This window comes from Misgurnus anguillicaudatus, unplaced genomic scaffold (assembly GCF_027580225.2).
Source record: "Misgurnus anguillicaudatus unplaced genomic scaffold, ASM2758022v2 HiC_scaffold_32, whole genome shotgun sequence".
NCBI classification, from domain to species: Eukaryota; Metazoa; Chordata; class Actinopteri; order Cypriniformes; family Cobitidae; genus Misgurnus; species Misgurnus anguillicaudatus.
The window spans coordinates 2,572,221-2,585,970 of record NW_027395282.1 but is presented as its reverse complement, the minus strand read 5'-3'; positions in this window follow the sequence as shown (position 1 = coordinate 2,585,970).

Genomic DNA, 13,750 nt, shown 5'->3' with positions numbered 1-13,750 from the left:
TATTTTAGGTCATGACTGGTTAACTAAACATAATCCTCACGTTGATTGGCAGAGTTGTCTTGTATTGTCTTGGTCACCGTCTTGTCATGTAACTTGTCTTGGTCCTGCTCTTTCTGATCCTGTTTGTCCTGTTTTGCAGATTCCAGCGGCCGATGTCTCGGGGGTTCCGGCGGAGTATTCTGATCTGCACCGGGTGTTCAGTAAATCTCGAGCTACGTCCCTGCCTCCTCACCGGCCGTATGATTGTGCCATCGATCTTCTCCCAGGTACTTTTCCGCCTAAGGGTCGTGTTTTTTCCCTTTCGGGTCCTGAAAGAGAGGCAATGGACAAATACATTAATGAAGCTCTTGCCGCCGGTCTCATTCGCCGTTCCACCTCCCCTGCCGGGGCAGGTTTTTTCTTTGTCAAGAAGAAAGACGGCTCCCTCCGTCCGTGTATTGATTATAGAGGGTTAAACGACATTACTGTTAAGAATAAATACCCCTTACCTTTAATGTCCACTGCCTTTGAACTATTACAGGGAGCTCGCATCTTCACCAAGTTAGATCTGCGTAACGCGTATCACTTGGTTCGCATAAGGGAGGGCGATGAGTGGAAGACAGCATTTAATACACCCTCAGGACACTGGGAATACTCCGTTTTACCGTTCGGTTTAGCGAACGCTCCAGCTGTCTTCCAGACTATGGTCAATGAAGTGTTGGGAGACATGATTAACAAGTTTGTCTTCGTGTATCTGGATGACATTCTCATCTTTTCACCTTCGGTGCAGATACACACCCAGCATGTTCGCCTAGTCTTACAACGGCTCTTAGAGAATCAGTTATTTGTTAAGGCGGAGAAGTGTGAATTCCACAAGCAGTCGGTTTCGTTCTTGGGTTTTGTTATAGCCGCGGGAGAGATTCGCCCCGATTCCGCTAAGATCAAAGCAGTCGCTGAGTGGCCAGTACCCGACACACGTAAGGAGTTACAGCGATTTCTGGGATTCGCCAATTTTTATCGGCGTTTCATCAGAAACTTTGGTCAGATCGCTAAGCCTCTTACTTCACTTACCTCTACTAAAGTAGGTTTCCGTTGGAATAACGAAGCTCAGGAAGCCTTTGATGAATTAAAGTCCCGTTTCATCTCTGCACCTGTGCTCACTATTCCTGATCCGGCTCACCAGTTTATAGTTGAGGTAGATGCTTCTGATGTCGGGGTAGGCGCCGTTTTGTCTCAGCGGTCACCTATTGATGGGAAAGTGCATCCTTGCGCTTTTTTTTCTCACCGGTTAAACCCAGCAGAACGTAATTACGACATAGGTAATCGGGAGCTGCTGGCGGTTAGACTCGCTTTGGGTGAGTGGCGTCACTGGTTGGAGGGAGCCTCGGAGCCCTTCCTGGTCTGGACGGATCACAAGAACTTAGCCTACATCCGTTCGGCCAGGAGATTAACATCCAGACAGGCTCGCTGGGCACTTTTCTTTGACCGTTTTAACTTCACCCTCTCGTACCGGCCTGGTTCTAAGAACGTTAAGCCCGATGCTCTCTCCCGTCTGTTCAATGGTTCGGAACACGACTGCTCCGAGACCATTCTTCCGGAGGGAAGGGTAGTCGGGGCGGTCGTCTGGGGCATCGAGCAGCGGGTGAGAGAGGCCGGACGAGGGGTGGAAGTTCCAGAGGGGTGTCCAGCGGGTTGTCTGTGGGTTCCCGAGGCGTTGCGTTCTGATGTTATCCGGTGGTGTCATGAATCCAGGTTTGTCGGTCATCCTGGTGTTCGGAGAACGTTGGCTGCTGTCCGTCAACGTTTTTGGTGGCCCGCTATGGGTCCTGACGTCAGACAGTTTGTATTAGCCTGCCAGGTTTGTGCTTGTAATAAGGCCTCTCATCAGCCGCCTGTTGGTCTGCTTAAACCCTTGCCTGTCCCCTCTCGCCCCTGGTCTCACATAGCCCTTGATTTTGTCACTGGCTTGCCACCATCTGATGGTAACACGGTTATATTGACTGTGGTGGATCGCTTCTCTAAAGCGGTTCATTTCATTCCCCTGCCCAAACTTCCTTCTGCCAAGGAGATGGCTCAGGTTCTGATTAACCATGTCTTTAGGTTACACGGTCTTCCCTCTGATGTGGTTTCAGATAGGGGTCCTCAGTTCATCTCGCTTTTCTGGCAGGAGTTTTGTAAACAGATCGGCGCCACCGCCAGTCTGTCTTCTGGTTATCATCCGCAGACCAACGGGCAATGTGAACGGGCTAATCAGGATCTAGGACGTACGCTCCGCTGTCTGTCGTCTCGCTATCCGAACTCCTGGTGCCAACAGCTCCCCTGGGTCGAGTACTCTCATAATTCTCTTCCCGTTTCCTCGACCAATCTGTCCCCATTTGAAGTCTCTATCGGTTTCCAACCTCCCCTATTTCCATCACAAGAACCCGATGCAGCGGTTCCGTCTGCTTTAGCTTTTGTCCGAAGGTGCAGACGCACTTGGAAGAAAGCTAGAACCCTATTATTACAAAGCTCCAGACGAACCAAGGCTGCGGCTGACCGTCACCGGCGACCTCCTCCTCGTTATATCTGTGGACAGAGGGTTTGGCTTTCCTCCAAGGATCTGCCTCTTCGCGAGCCTTCTCGTAAGCTGGCTCCGAGATTTCTTGGGCCATTCAGTATTGTCAAGGTGGTCAATCCAGTGACAGTTAAGCTTAAGTTACCTCCTTCTCTTGGTCGGGTTCACCCTGTTTTTCATGTATCCAGGGTTAAACCAGTGATTTTTGCTTCTATTAATTCCCCTGTCTCTGCCCCTAAACCCCCCGCCCCTTTACTAGTGGATGGTACTCCTGCCTACACGGTCAGGAGGTTACTAGATGTTCGCCGTAGGGGTAGAGGTTTTCAGTATCTTGTGGACTGGGAGGGATACGGTCCGGAGGAGAGGTGTTGGGTACCGGCTCGGGACATTCTGGACCCCGGACTGATCGAGGATCTCCGTCGACGACAGGGTGAGTTCCTCCCTGGCCCGTCTGGTGCCGGACGTGGGGGGAGGGGTACTGTCAGGACCCCGGTGTGATCGGTTGCTCTTTTTGTTTGTTTACCTTTTGTGTCTCATGTGTGCACTCTCAGTCTCCTCCCTTCTCGTTATTCCTGATTGTTTTCCAGCTGATGTGTGTTTGTTCTCCTCTATTTTAGGTCCGGGATTGCTGTGCTCTGTGCGCGTTCGTTGAGTTACTTCCGGGTGATCGCTGTCATGTTTTGCTAGACTCTCGTTGGTCTTTTGATCGTGTTTTTGTTCTCATTGTGTGTTTTTGCCTCCAGGACTCGGTAGAGATTGGTGTCGTTCGGCATTCACTATTACCTCCGCTGTGGAATACTGTTTTTGATTCTTGTGGACTCTCGGTGGCAGTATTCAGCGTATCTCAACTAAGCCTTATTTAGGCTGGGACAGTTTCCTCTTTTTACCGGTACTGTACTCATCTGTGAACTTTATGTGACTCTTTTCTCTGCTCATCGGTGTGTCTCGTTTTCAGGCTAGATCCGATTGAGCGTGGTGGTGATCTCACCGTCCGTACTGCCTATTCACCGGTTTTCTGAGAACTGTGGATTATTTTCCCGGCCGCGAGTGAGGATTGTGTATTCCCTGCTGATACTTTCTGAGACTCTGGATTTACTACCATACATCGTGGATTGTGTTGTTGGTTACTGTTTTGCTGAGACCCTTGTGGATTATTTTCCTCTTCTCTACTCTGTTTATTTAATAAACATTTTACTTGCATAAGATTCCCCATCTCATCCATTACAGTAAGCATTACTTTCCATGAAAAGTAACTAAGTAATGCAATTAGTTACTTTTTTTTGGGAGTAACTTAATATTGTAATGCATTACTTTTAAAAGTAACTTTCCCCAACACTGTTCAAGACCAAAATAGATATTGGAAGATAATGCCTTTATGTCAGTAAGAAAAGCCTAAAATTTGAAAAGTTTTAAAGTTGAGACTTGATATGTGCCAGGGCCAAGATTTAAAAATAGCTAAAAATTGTTTCTAAAAAGTGCATTCACAGACAGGATTTAAGTGTAAAGGATTTCTTGGAGATGTGTGTCGTGTTTTTTAACAGGCTACCAGGAAATAAAAGTCAAACTGTGGTTGGTTGCTTTACATGTCAGTCAGACATCCTCCTGGCCTGTCCTTGGCCAATGAAAGCTGCTTTGAGGTCCAGACCTTTCAGACAAACAGCACCTGTGACAGACATTGATCAGAGCAAACTCACTTTATCTGCTTGATGTGGGTTACATTTTTCCTCTGCTCATAATAAGAATTTGAGGAACAACATGAGAATCACACAACTTCAAATCTGTAAGTTTACATGAATATCTTTTTATTTGCTCTGATGTCAGGGTTTTTGTTATTGGGTTGCATTTTAAAGTAAATTGTCTTTATTTATTATTTAATAGATCTGCTCGTATGGCTTCAAGCTGTAGAGACTTTGGATCATCTCACAGATTTGGGACAAAATGTGACTATAATCTGTGATCTGGATGAAGAAGAGATTTATTGGTTATTACTGAAAACACCAGATCCTCCTGTGATGATATTACGCACTTTATCATCAAAACCTTTATTCTTCAACAAAACATTAAGAAACAAATATTCAGTTAAATCTAAAAATCATCTGTTTATAAATAACATCACTCTTAATGAGTTAGGAGTTTATTACTGTATGAAGAGAGATACACATCCAAAATTCAGCAGTGGCACCAGACTACATATAAATGGTAAGTGATCATCCCAAAATCTATTTAAATTCAGTCTTGTCTTTAATATTTTGTTGTACACAGATTGTACTGTTTCTTTGCAGAGCCAGCAGAAAGCCCAAACCAAGTAACTTACATACAGCCAAATCATACAGAAGTGAATGAGATTGAACAAAATGAGAACAGAGTCACACCGTGTCAGATTCTGACCATCATACTTGGTCTTCTGAATGGTGTTTTGTTCATTGTGGTCATAGGTGAGTAAAGTTTAGGCTCTAAATATAAATGTCATGTTAAATCTGATTCATTGTGTTTTTCTGAAGGACTGTTAAAGGTTTTCATTGTTGGAAGTAAAAGATCTGAAGATTGTTTACAACCCCTTCATGACACTGAACTACAACAGGTGACCTACAGATGTTTATCAGCGAGTCACAAACCAGTTACAGGTAAATCATTTTAAATCACAATAAATATATTACAATTGGTTTGTTTTTAGTATTTTTTGGATTGCATTCACATTGTTTATACAAGTATCCGTTATCTTTTTCAGTATACAGATTGAATTTTTTAAAGCTGCATAAAAGTCTCTAGAAAAAAAATCCAGTATAACTTCTGTGCTGATCTAATGCTGCCATCTCACATTTTACACTATAGCTGTTATTGATACTAGATTATATCACACCATTGCTTTACTAATGTATGTAGTTTTTATTCTTTACACAAGTGTTTCTGTAATAGGTGACATTGTGTGAGCAGCTCAAAAAATGTAAAGTTTGAAGATAAATGCAAAACGTCTATAAGTGATCAAACTGAAGTACTGTACATGTAGTTTATATAGTAGTTTTAACATAAGTCTTCTTGGTTAACAATCATTCTTACTTGATTTGGCAACAACATGTTACAACCAGCCATAATGCAGCTGCAGAGTTGTAGTTCAATTTAGCCTTAACATCCACTCAGATGTTGTAAAAAAAAGTTATTAGTTATGAATAGGGTGTTTAAATACTGGTAATGTACTGTATCTTTGATTGTTTATATAGGCTAATTTATTTGCCAAAATGTGTACACTGCCAAAAACTACTCTCTTAGTATTTTTTGTCTCAAAATCAAGATGCATTTTCTTGATGAGTTAAATGACCTACAAAAATAAGTCACGTTTTTAGGGGAAAAAATTCAAAATTAAGTTAATTTGTGCTTAAAGCAAGCAAAAATATCTGCCAAATATCTGGGGTGAGAACATTTTTCTTGAATTAAGTGTTTAAGAAAAAGTAAACATATTTTAAGATTTTTCTTTCGTACCCCATGGGCAGATATTTTTTTAAGCACAAATTAACTTAATTTTTACATTTTTTAGAAATTTACTTGAATTTAATATTTTTTGTCTACGAACTAGATTTTTTTAGGTTATTTTGCTTATCAAGAAAATGAATCTTAATTTAAGATTTTTTAGATATTTCTATAACAAGAAAAAAATGCTAAGTAAGAAAATCTTTTTTTTTTGGCAGTGTATAGTTTGATCCAATGGAAGGTTAAATTATTAAAACTTAATAATATCTGTTGTAGTGAATTATCATAACTATGGAAATGTTACTGATGTTTATCAAGTTTTCTTAATAAATAGTTTTAATAAACTTGGTCAAATTGCTGTATTGTTAATAGGTTCATTATGTTAAAGATGTTAAAGTCAAGTGTATTGTCCATTCTGCTATATGTACAGGACATACAGAGGATTCAAATTCTGTTTCCATCACAATTTAACACAAGTTTTAAGAGCTAAAAAATATAATAATGCAGCTGGATAATTTCAATTGTGTCACCGTAATGAGCACATGTTGGGTGTCAGGGCTCTGGCTGTCAAATGTAGTTTCGTGTTTTGAGTATGATGCTCTGTGTTTGTATATTTATGGATTTAAGGGTTAAACATCATACATTTTGAAAAATACATTATTGGAAAAAAGGGTCTTCATCCTTTCCATTAATCAGTTTGTGTCAAGTCTAAATATAATGAATACCATGGTTTACATTTTGGGTTGAACCAAATTAAACATAGTTGTCTATCAATTCATTGAAAAATACTGCTTCAGTTATTAAGTCATAGTGAAGCTATACTTTTTTTTTCTTGCATTATGTACTGTATCGAACACTAATAATATATCTAAAAAAAAGTATCACATGCAGGTTTGCAATCACAAACATCTACTGTGTGAAAGAAATAATATTAACATTGATAAATATTAAAACTATCCCTTTAAGCACCCAACCAATATGAGACCTCATAATGTGTTGGAATAGGTTGATATGTCTGTATATATTTCATGTCTTTTGTTGTTAACAAAAAGTTAGGCTACACAATGTGGTTAAACTCAACAGAAGTGTTTAAACCAAACCCAGAAATGTTTTCCACTGGTTTGGTTTCTTTACCAGTAATGACTAATAGAGTCTCACCTTTAACTAGACCCGTGGTTTTACCTTGCACCGAGTTCAGTTGTTTATTCAGAGCATTAAACATTTATGTATCGCTATACTAAATGTTTTCTTAAACTTAAATGGAAATAGGTTTTCATCTAGATCTCAGATTCACATTTAGTTTGTAACATATATAAAGAAATTCATTAAAGTAATTTGCCAGTCTGGGTTACTCTCAGGATTAGATCAAAGAAAGAAATGTGTTTACATAGATGTGCTATTGTGGTGATGGTAAATATATGCCCTATATTGCTTACCAAAAAAATCCGAGTAACTGTTATGTGTATAAAGTGTTTGAAATTGCTTGTTTTACTTGTATCACTTAATTAATTTTGTAACCCTTAAAAAGCTTTTGACCAAACAACAGATTATAAAACAAAGGTTGAATACAATATAAGACCCATAATGAATTTTATGAATTCATTTCACACATACGTTTTATTTAGATTAATACAAATACCCATAGGGCAATTTCCCAGACAGGGGTTATCGTCCCAGATTAAAAATGTATGTTTGAGATGCTTTAATTTTAAAACATAAAGTCAATAAAGACTTTAAACGTGCCATAGAATAAAAAAACTGTATTTACCTAGCATAGATGAATAATAAAATCTCATATTTGTGTCTCCCCTTGTAATGTCAGAAGGGGATCTTATTATAATAATACCGCCCCTTAATCTGCACTATCCAGCCACGGCACTGACATTTAGTGCAGAGATCAGCTCATTTGCATTTAAAATGACACACCCAAAAATGCCACATTTTTGCACACCTACAAAGTGTCAATTTTGACATAAATTATTATCTATATGATATTTAGAGCTAAAACTTCAAATACGTACTCACCGTGTGGACAGCAAAGATTTATTTGACCTTTTAAAGCACTTTCCTCCCTGAAATACGACAAAAAGCGTGGGAGCTACATAGGTTATAATGCAAACATTTTAAGACTGCATCCTTGCGTTGAGTGAGTGAAAGACATCAGGTGGGGTACCATCATGCTCCATCAGAGGGCACTCTTTCTCGGACATTAGCTACCATATAGTGCACTACATCCCCCATAATCCTTTGCTCAGACTTATAAATCCAGATTATATTTACCTGTGTCTTGTTAAACCGTATCAGTCAGCCTTTTTATACCTGAGCTGTGTCTAAAACCCCCTACTAGTTATGGCAAAGTGAGGCTTCCTGAACCATCGGCACCTCATTGCTTCATCAAAAGGTTTATTACCTAGTGATGGGAGGAACAAAGCTTTTCGAAGCTTTGAATCAATTGAACCAATTGCTTCGCAAATTGATTCAGTTTTTCGAAACGTTCGAAACACCACACACGCTGGCGACACCTGCTGGTTCAAATAGTGTAAAAGTAGCAAGATCTGTCCAAACATTTGACAATTTTTACAAAATAATAGCAAGATTGTTCTAAGAATATGCTTTTAAGAAAAATAAATTATTTAATTTAATTAAGAATTAATTAAAAGTGTATTCTGTGTTTTAGTTTTATTTATGGCAAACAAATCATTAAAACGAACTCCATTTTTAATTATTTAATCATATAAATGTAAAAAAATCATTAAATCTGTTTATAAACAAAAACGCAATGGTAGTTTTATTAGTCAGAAGAGAAGGATGAATGCTTTATGAACTTTTATAATAAAACTGACCCGACTAGTTCTTTGGCCCTATGCTTTAGTATGGCCAGTTTGAAACAAGCTCCGGACTAACCCTAACCCTAATGAATCGAAACAAAAGATTCTTAGATGTTTCGAAGTCTTACGAAACGCGCCCATCACTATCATTACCTAAAGCTTCATTCAGCATTGCTCCCTAGTGACAACCTAGCTAGTGTGCAAATGAATACATTTAATTTTATTCAATAATCCAGGCAGAAATTTGTTCTTGTAGGGATGAGGTGAGATCTCGTGCGACGAGATCTCGCGAGATTAAATATGTATCGCGAAATTATATCTCAAACCAAATGCTGTATCATTTGGAGGTCGCGTTTGTAGACTACATACATCATAAAGACGGCCTTATTACAGAATATTAACAATTATAAAGTTCAAAATGTTTGGATAGAAGTAAGCGTCCAAAGTGAAACTAAAAGATGCGAGTCCTTTAGCGCCCCCTGCAGGCATTTTTTACAATACATAATGCTGGTTTTTATTACAAAGGATACCTACATATTACTGTCATGTGTTTGTTTTGATAGTTTATTTGACCCATTTATTATTGCGTCGTTGTTATTATTAGGTAATTTTAAAGCCTCACTTGGGTCTATTTTTAATACCAAAAAATTAAATAACTTAATTATCAATTAGCAAAGTAATTGTTAGGCACAGTCCTAGATTAGATAAAACATTTAAAAATAATTTGATTTCAGTTTTCTATTCATTTATTGTATCATTAAGGATTTTTTTAAAAGTTTAAAAATCTAGTTTTTGTGAACCAAATCTCTTGTGTCTCGTCTCGTGAATTAAGTGTCTCCTCACACCCCTAGCTATTTATCTGGTTAAAAAATAAAATTGTATCTGTGTAAGGGGTGGTGGCACAGGTTTGCTCCTTACTTACTAAATGTAAGTTGTGTGATTTATATGAAGATGAATTTTATGGTTAAAAATGACTCTGGTGCACCTGTTTTAGACAATAATAGCATTGACTGATGTGTTACTTTACTAATTCTTAATAAATTCTCTAAACACCTTCCTCAAAAACAGGTTTAACCACAACACCACCTACAGTTGTTCGGATAAAGTCATAGTTTCGATACAGCCTGTCAGGAAGCTCTTTGCATCTTCTAATAAATGACAGCTTACCAGTCTGCAACACTTTGCTGTTACCAAAGGACAGAGGTGTGCAAAGTGTGGTTTAGCTGTGTTCAATCAAACTCCTGACTTGATAAAACACTGACTTAAAAGGTCTGTCCGTTGTTTAGGAAGTGGTTCAACTTTGAACAGGGTGAGGTCTATTAGCTTTAGCAAAAGGCCTATAGTCATTTTTAACCATGGTGAGCATACTAAGTATTACTACTTTGTTAAAAAAAGTATAAAATGTGCAAGTTGTGTTAACATTGCAACTTTGTTAAATAAATGTTGTTGTTTTTTCTTGAAGAAAAGCACATGCACACAATGATATATTTTTTATTTATTTAATTGATATTTCTGATCTTTATTATACACGATACATGTTAGCAAAATAAAAGTCAAACACTTACTGCAAGTTTAAACCATCTATGCAATTTACTGTTCATCAATTGTTATGACGCTGACCTTGACTAAACACAAAAAACAGCTTGTCTTTGAACTACATGCAAAGACCATCATGCTGGTGAAAGATCTGTGCAGGCTGCAGGAAATGGCTGCAGACGTAAATAAAGTTTGCACAGTAAGAACAAATAAGAAGATGATTATAAGTGATCGCTGATCATTATTGCATAATAAACCCTTATCATGCATAATAACAAATATTTTTAATAGACTACAAATTTGAATAGATGTGTAAAAAATCTGTTTATATATTGGGATAAATCGGTTTGCAATTTTATTTTGATATTTCTCTAAAAAGTTCAATAAAATATGAAAAGCAGGAGTTTGCACTGCAGGTCTGATGGTGTGAGAAATGGCGTACTGTACGACAAAAACATTACAAATAAACACATTCGGCAAAGGATGATCACTTTAAGATACAATGCACATGAATAAAATGAAGCTCTTTCAAGACAATTGTATATGCCTTGTCTATATTAGATGTAGTACTGTATAGAAATAGTATTAAATATATATGTCTAAAACTGAAACATTTAAAAATAAGCGGTAAAATAAAAAGGTTACACATAAAGGTCTGAATAAACAAAATAAGAATCAATTACCAACATAATGTTTACACAGCATTTTTGTCAAATCAACATATATTTAAGTTATTTCAACTATTCATAGGTCAAAACTGAAGATAGTATGTTGAATTGACTTGCAAAACAAAGTTGTTTTAACTTCATGCGTCATCATACAGTGTATGTGAAACATTTGTTTAATTCTTGTTTTATTACAAGTAACACACATTTATTAAATTATTTTTTACAATGTTACAGTGTAACTAAGATTATGAGAAATTGAATGAGGTTAATTTACTTTTGTATGTTTTTGATTTGGGCTGCTGTAGAAAAAGGAAGGTTCACTTGAGGAAAAGCTCACCGAAATGTTATTCTCCAGAATAGCAAATACCTCCTGGAGAAAAAACATAATAAGTATTAAATTAATATTGTTACAGATGCCATCACATGTACATTTAATTTCAAACAAAATAGCTCACCAATAACCATAAAAATGCTTAGAAGACCCTTCATTACTCCAGATATAATGATGATAATGTGCCACTGTGTCTCTTTCATCTGAAAACCGATCCCCGTAGTCTGATTTTGACACTTTGATAACTCAGTAACATGAGTTGCTTCAAGATTAGTTGCTTCTGTAATTAAGGGGTCTATAAATGGGAAAGATGTGTTACAATTAAAATAGTTACTGATTTTGTGTACTGACTGCATTTTTACAGAACAAACATTATTACATTTTGATTATTAATTACATCACAGACCTGTTGAATGCTGTATTCTGATTGGTTGAGAAATGTATTCATATACAAAATGTATTGTTTGTTATAACTGTGATATAAGCAGAATATTGCCTCCGCTCCTTTGAATTAGTTAAAAATAACACACACCAATGTTACCACCTTGGGTGTGCATTATTTTCGGGAAATATTCAACGGCCCGTCATCAATTATTCCTTACATATCTAAATGTGACCCTGCTGTCAAATCCACAAAAGTCTCAATCTAAATTTGAGATTGAAATATTTCAGTAATTGATTTCATAATTGATTTTAATCTTTGGCAGTCAATATTAACAAAATCAAGATTATATTTTCATAAAACTTAGCGTTATGTAGATTTTTATTATTTTGAAAACAATAAACTACTTTAGGGTTTTACAGAGTGGGTAACAAATAGCTAAATAAGTATTGAATGTAAGTATGACCCGCTGATTAAAGTAACACTTACCGATGATGTGCAGTCTTGTGCTGTTACTGAGTTTTGGAGATCCTGTGCCTGTGTTCATACAGTAATAAAACCCTAATTCATCTACAGTAATATTATAAATCACCAGACCATGTTTAGACTCTACTGAATATTTGTTTTTAAACTTTTTATTTAAGTAAAAAGGTAATGGTGAGTTTGAGAATGAGCGCAGTATCACTGTATGAGAATCTGAATGTTTCAGTAAAATCCAATAAACTTCATTTGAGTCCAGATCACAGTTTATAGTCACATTTTGTCCCAAATCTGTTAGTTGATCTAAAGTCACTGCAGCTTGACACAACATTAACACATCTATAAGAGAAAAAAAAACAAAGAAAAACACACATTAGAAATAACAAAATGTATACTGTAAATGCACTAGAAGTCGCTCTGGATAAAAGCATCTTAAATCTAAATAATAAACCTCCATATTATTTATTTATGAAATAACACAACAAAAAAGTTATAAAATAAACTACTAATAAATAATCATAATATTCTTATAAAAAGTAATAAACTTACAGAGTTGAATCTGAATTATCCTCATGTTGCAGTTTTGATTTGATCGCTTTAATAAAATAAACTACACTTTACCCCAAACACACACACACACACACACACACACACACAGTGTTTAAACGCTACTGCACATCTCTGAAGTGAAGACAAGCTGACAAACATCAGACAAAAAGGAGGTCAATATTTTATTTACACGTACAACACTAGAGGGAGAACTTCAAACAGAAGTTAAACATAACTAATACAAACAGACAGTTCACTTAACCATTTAGTCGTGCTTGAATCCTCTTTACACATTTGTGTTTAACTTACTATTGTTTTGGTTTTAGTAAAAAATAAGATCTACAAACTAAAAGCTTCTCATTTTCGGTCCTATGAACTTACTCAAATAAAGAGGATCTAAATAATGTTGCAGTAACATTAACTGATATACTACTTCACAACTAATATAAATATGAGATGTCACCACAACTACACATTTTTATTTTACAAATTATTATTACTGCAGGGTAACAGTTTACACTTTTTGTAGTCCTTTGAAGTCCTGTGTCAATTCACATGGTTGCATGGTGCACGAATTTGTTTCTGTGTATGGCACGTCTTTTTCAATGAAATGTTTGAACAGGAGAGTCCACTTGGCAATATACACAGTACAGTACTATTATGAAAGAAGAGCCTGGATGATCGATATAAAAAAGCCTGAAGAAAGAATCGAAAACAAAATGGACTGCAAGTTCTCTACATTATTTTACTGTTGTTCTTTATTTCTTCTTCTCTCTTCTAAAAGTTATACAATGCAGTTGCAGTAGCACCTTTTCTTAATTTTCATGTCAGACATGGAAAGAAAGTCTACCTGGCCCAGACAGCATGCCAGTACAAGCAAATACTAAAGACAGCATGCAAATGCCAACTGAGTTTATGTTTTTTTTTGTACTTGAGCAGACATTTAACAAAGAATTAAGGCAGTTCAAACTTCAGCTG